The sequence below is a fragment of the Hordeum vulgare genome, chromosome 4H, assembly GCF_904849725.1.
Source record: "Hordeum vulgare subsp. vulgare chromosome 4H, MorexV3_pseudomolecules_assembly, whole genome shotgun sequence".
Classification (NCBI taxonomy): Eukaryota; Viridiplantae; Streptophyta; class Magnoliopsida; order Poales; family Poaceae; genus Hordeum; species Hordeum vulgare.
In genome coordinates this window covers 547,404,214-547,410,868 of record NC_058521.1, presented here as the reverse complement: position 1 = coordinate 547,410,868, position 6,655 = coordinate 547,404,214, and positions in this window count along the sequence as shown.

The window sequence follows — 6,655 nt, the reverse complement described above, 5'->3', positions numbered from 1 at the left end:
GTGACTGTCGCGTGAGCCATGATCTACAACACAAATATATTCAAAGTGGACTTATACTATGTTCAAGATAATTAGAGTTTAACTTAATCAAATTACTTGCTAAACTCCCACTCAAAAAGTACATCTCTCTAGTCATTTGAGTGGTTCATGATCCAATCCCACTAGCTCAAGTCTGATCATCACGTGAGTTGAGGATAGTTTCAGTGGTAAGCATCCCTATGCTAATCATATCAACTATATGATTCATGATCGACCTTCCGATCTCATGTGTTCCGAGGCCATGTATGCACATGCTAGGCTCGTCAAGCTTAACCCAAGTGTTCCGTGTGTGCAACTGTTTTGCACCCATTGTATGTGAACGTTGAGTCTATCACACCCGATCATCACGTGGTGTCTCGAAACGACGAACTGTAGCGACGGTGCATAGTCGGGGAGAACACAATTTCGTCTTGAAATTTTAGTGAGAGCTCACCTCATAATTCTACCGTTGTTCTAAGCAAAATAAGGTGCATAAAAGGATTAACATCACATGCAATTCATAAGTGACATGATATGGCCATCATCACGTGCTTCTTGATCTCCATTACCAAAGCACCGACACGATCTTCTTTGTCACCGGCGCCACACCATGATCTCCATCAACGTGTCGCCATCAGGGTTGTCGTGCTACTCATACTATTACTACTAAAGCTACATCCTAGCAATATAGTAAACGCATCTGCAAGCACAAACGTTAGTTTAAAGACAACCCTATGGCTCCTGCCGGTTGCCGTACCATCGACGTGCAAGTCGATATTAACTATTACAACATGATCATCTCATACATCCAATATATCACATCACATCGTTGGCCATATTACATCAGAAGCATACCCTGCAAAAACAAGTTAGACGTGCTCTAATTGTTGTGGCATGTTTTACGTCGTGACCATGGGTATCTAGTAGGATCGCATCTTACTTACGCAAACACCACAACGGAGATATATGAATTGCTATTTAACCTCATCCAAGGACCTGCTCGGTCAAATCCGATTCAACTAAAGTTGGAGAAACCGACACTCGCCAGTCATCTTTGAGCAACGGAGTTGCTTGTAGCGATGAAACCAGTCTCTCGTAAGTGTACGAGTAATGTCGGTCCGAGCCGCTTCGATCCAATAATACCACGGAATCAAGAAAAGACTAAGGAGGGCAGAAAATCGCACATCACCGCCCACAAAAACTTTTGTGTTCTACTCGAGATAACATCTACGTACGCCTGAACCTAGCTCATGATGCCACTGTTGGGGAACGTCGCATGGAAAACAAAAAATTTCCTACGCGCACGAAAACCTATCATGGTGATGTCCATCTACAAGGGGGATTTCAGATCTACGTACCCGTGTAGATCACACAGCAGAAGCGTTAATAAACGTGGTTGATGTAGTGGAACGTCCTAACGTCCCTCGATCCGCCCCGCGAACCGTCACGCGATCCGTCCCACGATCCGCTCCGATCTACTGCCGAACGGACGGCACCTCCGCGTTCAGCACACGTACAGCTCGAGATGATCTCGGCCTTCTTGATCCAGCAAGAGAGACGGAGAGGTAGATGAGTTCTCCGGTAGCGTGACGGCGCTCCGGAGGTTGGTGGTGATCTAATCTCAGCAGGGCTCCGCCCGAGCTCCACAGAAACGCGATCTAGAGGAAAAACCGTGGAGGTATGTGGTCGGGCTGCCGTGGAAAAGTTGTCTCAAATCAGCCCTAAAACTTCCGTATATATAGGTGGGAGGGGAGGGGCCTTGCCTTGGGGCTCAAGGAGCCCCAAGGGGTTCGGCCGAAGGGGGGGAGGAGTCCTCCTCCAATCCTAGTCCAACTAGGATTGGAAGGTGGAGTCCTTCCCTTCCTTCCCCCTTCCCCTTTTTTCTCTTTGATTTTATTATCTCCTGTGGAGGGGCCTCTTTGGGCTTTCCCATCAGCCCACTAAGGGCTGGTGCGGCACCCCCAAGGCCTATGACCTTCCCCGGGGTGGGCTGCCCCCCCCCCCCCCGGTGAACATCCGGAACCCATTCGTCATTCCCGGTAATTCTGAAAACCTTCCGGTAATCAAATGAGGTCATTCTATATATCAATCTTCGTCTCCAGACCATTCCGGAAACCCTCGTGACGTCCGTGATCTCATCCGGGACTCCGAACAACATTCGGTAACCAACCATATAACTCAAATACGCATAAAACTACGTCGATCCTTAAGTGTGCAGACCCTGCGGGTTCGAGAACTATGTAGACATGACCCGAGGGACTCCTCGGTCAATATCCAATAGCGGGACCTGGATGCCCATATTGGATCCTACATATTCTACGAAGATCTTATCATTTGAACCTCAGTGCCAAGGATTCATATAATCCCGTATGTCATTCCCTTTGTCCTTCGGTATGTTACTTGTCCGAGATTCGATCGTCAGTATCCGCATACCTATTTCAATCTCGTTTACCGGCAAGTCTCTTTACTCGTTCCGTAATACAATATCCCGCAACTTACACTAAGTCACATTGCTTGCAAGGCTTGTGTGTGATGTCGTATTACCGAGTGGGCCCCGAGATACCTCTCCGTCACACGGAGTGACAAATCCCAGTCTCGATCCTACTAACTCAACGGACACCTTCGGAGATACCTCTAGAGCATCTTTATAGCCACCCAGTTACGTTGTGACTTTTGATACACACAAAGAATTCCTCCGGTGTCAGTGAGTTATATGATCTCATGGTCATAGGAACAAATACTTGACACGCAGAAAACAGTAGCAACAAAATGACACGATCAACATGCTACGTCTATTAGTTTGGATCTAGTCCATCACATGATTCTCCCAATGATGTGATCCAGTTATCAAGCAACAACACCTTGTACATAGTCAGAAGACCCTGACTATCCTTGATCATCTGGCTAGCCAACTAGAGGCTTGCTAGGGACAGTGTTTTGTCTAGTTATCCACACATGTATCTAAGTCTTCATTCAATACAATTATAGCATGGATAATAAACGATTATCTTGATACAGGAATTATGATAATAACTTATTTATCATTGCCTCTAGGGCATAATTCCAACACTTATAGAACTGCTTATAAGAATCCCGTGGGCATGTCTCCGTACAAAATGGTTTACGGTAAAGCATGTCATTTACCTCTTGAACTAGAGCATAAGGCTTATTGGGCAATCAAAGAGCTCAACTTTGATTTCAAACTTGCGGGTGAGAAGAGGTTATTTGACATTAGCTCACTAGATGAATGGAGAACTCAAGCATATGAAAATGCCAAGTTGTTCAAAGAAAAAGTTAAGAGGTGGCATGATAAAAGGATACAGAAACCTGAGTTCAATGTAGGTGATTATGTCTTGCTATACAATGCTCGTTTAAGATTTTTTGCTGGCAAGCTTCTCTCTAAATGGGAAGGTCCTTACATTGTTGAGGAAGTGTATCGCTCCGGTGCCATCAAGATCAACAACACGGAAGGTAATTTTCCGAGAGTTGTAAATGGGCAAAGAATCCAGAATTATATCTCAGGTACTCCCGTAAATGTTGAAAGCAATATCATTAATACCATAACTCCAAAGGAGTACATAAGGGATATTTATCAGCCTGTTTCAGACTCCGAAAACGAAGAGGTATGTGATTCGGTAAGTAAACCGACTCCAAAACTTTTCTAGTAGCAATTTTTCTCCGTTTTGGATTTTTTAGAAAATTAGAAAATTTTGAAGTAGTCCGGAAAGTGCACGAGGAGGCGACAAGCCTGCCAGGCCCGGCCTACCCCCCTGGTCGGGCTTGTGTGGCTTGTGGGCACCTCGTGTGCCTCCTAGACTCTGTTTTCTTGCGGAGCACTCCTTTTGGTCAGGAAAAATTCATTATATATTCTCCTAGAAGGTCTGACCCTCGTATCACGCAAATCTCCTCTGTTTTCGTTTCAAGCCTGTTTCTGCTGCAAATTTAGGGCAAGGATGTCGTCTGAGGAATCTGTCGGGGAGAATGACCTCCCTCAAGTTTATGAAGAAGTAAATGCCGATCTGAAAAGAATGGAGGTTATGGAGGCCGAGGAAAGGCTGCTTGAAGAAACTAAGGGCACAACTAAGGAGGAGAATCCAGCGTTGGACGAAGGGCAATCTGTGCTCAACAAGAAAGAAGCTGAGGAAGAGGATTTTCTTCAACCCTACCTCCACCTTCTACCTCCATCCTTGATCAAACTCTTGAGGTTATGTGAAATAACTCGTGTTCGTAATACTTATCTCACCCGTGAAGTTGTTTTGTTGGAGAAACATATTACAGAGCTCCAAAGTATAAATCGAAGATTGATGGCCCTCTTGGAACCAAAAGATAGGACAACTCCACCACCATCACCTTCGAAGGAAGACAACTAAGCACGGGTATGGGCAATTCCCTTGGCTTGTGCCAAGCTTGGGGAAGTTGCCCCGGTATCGTATCACCATCACATCTTTTGCTTTTACCTTTTTCTTAGTTCGATCTTTTTTGGTTTTATCTTTTTCTAGTAGATTAAAGCTCTTAGTATGTTCTAGGCTTGAGTTTTTCTTTGTGTCACCCCCGATGTAATCGAGCTCGTGAGTCATATAATAAAGAGTGCTTTAGTTAAGTGCCTTGCCTCATGCCATGATCTAAATAAAAGAATGATAAAAGAACAAAAGCATGAAAGATCATGTATTGATCTTATGGGAAGTGGTGGATTCACATATAAAAAGAATGCTGATTGAAACTTGTTGCAGGTGGAAAAACGTAGACCTTGGTCATTGTTGCAATTAATAGGAAGTAATAAAGAAGGAGAGGTTCACATATAAATATATCATCTTGGGCACCATCTATGATTGTGAACACTCATTAAACTATTACATGCTTAGAAGTAGATGTTGGACAAGGAAGACAACATAATGAATTATGTTTGCTTGGTTCCGAACAATGTTATATGACTAGAGATCCCTTAGCATGTGACGCTTGCTTCCACCTCATATCGGCCAAAACTTCCGCACTAAGTAGAGATACTACTTGTGCATCCATGAACCTTCAACCCAATTTTGCCTTGAGAGTCCACCATACCTACCTATGGATTGAAGAAGATCCTTCAAGTAAGTTTTCATTGGTGCAAGCAATAAAAATTGCTCCCTAAATATGTATGATCTATTAGTGTGCGGAAAATAAGCTTTGTACAAACCTGTGATGAGCGAGACATAAAAGGAACAAACTGCATAATAAAGTTCTTTATCACAGGAGACAATATAAAGTGACGTTCCTTCACACTAAGAGGTCACACATCCAAACCTCAAAAGTGCATGACAACCTCTGCTTCCCTCTGCGAAGGGCCTATCTCGTACCTTTACTTTTTGTCCTTAAAAGAGTCATGGTGATCGACACCAATTCCTTATTTCGCCTTTATCTTGGCTAACTTCATGTGCTAGGGAAAGATCTATATTCATATGTCAACTTGGAAGTAAGTACTCATGAATTATTATTGTTGACATTACCCTTGAGGTAAGTAGTTGGGAGGCGAAACTATAAGCCCCTATCTTTCTATGTGTCCAACTGAAACTTTGATCTCATGAGTACCACGTGAGTTTTAGCAATTGTAGAAGATGAAAGGATGATTGAGTATGTGGATTTGCTTTACAAGCTCTTATTTGACTCTTTCCGATGTTATGATAAATTGCAATTGCTTCAATTATTAAGGGTTATTGGTTGTTAATTCTCAGTAAGATTCTTGATCCATACTTTACTTTGTGAAGGAATTGTCACTTTAGCATACGTAATTTCTATTCTAATTATGATCATGATGCCTGCATGTCCGTCCTTTGTTTTGTCGACACCTCTATCTCCAAACATGTGGGCATATTTGTTGATTTCGGCTTCCGCTTGAGGACAAGCGAGGTCTAAGCTTGGGGGAGTTGATACGTCCATTTTGCATCATGCTTTTATGTTGATATTTATCGCTTTATGGGCTATTATTACACTTCACGGTACAATACTTATGTCTTTTTTCTCTTATTTTATAAGGTTTACATGAAGAGGGGGAATGTCGGCAGCTGTAATTCTGGTCTAAAAAGGGAGCAAGTTTGAGATACCTATTCAGCGCAGCTCCAAAAGCCGTGAAAATCAACGGGGAATTATTTTGGATATTATGAAAAATACTGGGCGGAAGAAGTACCAGAGGGGCGCCACCAGGAGGCCACAAGCCTGCCAGGCCCGGCCTACCCCCCTGGCCGGGCCTGGGTGGCTTGTGGGCCCCCTGTTGCCCCTCTGGTGCTCATCTTTTGCTATTTGAAGGGTTTTGTTCCAGAAAAAATCAAAAGGAATCTTTCGGGAGGAGGTGCCGCCGCCACGAGGCGGAACTTGAGCAGAACCAATCTAGAGCTCCGGTAGGGCCGTCCTCCCGGGGAAATTTCCCTCCCAGAGGGGGAAATCATCGCCATCGTCATCACCAACACTCCTCTCATCGGAGGGGACTCATCTCCATCAACATCTTCATCAACACCATCTCATCTCCAAACCCTAGTTCATCTCTTGTAACCAATCTCCGTCTCGCGACTCCGATTGGTACTTGTAAGGTTGCTAGTAGTGTTAATTACTCTTTGTAGTTGATGATAGTTGGATTACTCAGTGGAAGATTATATGTTGAGATCTT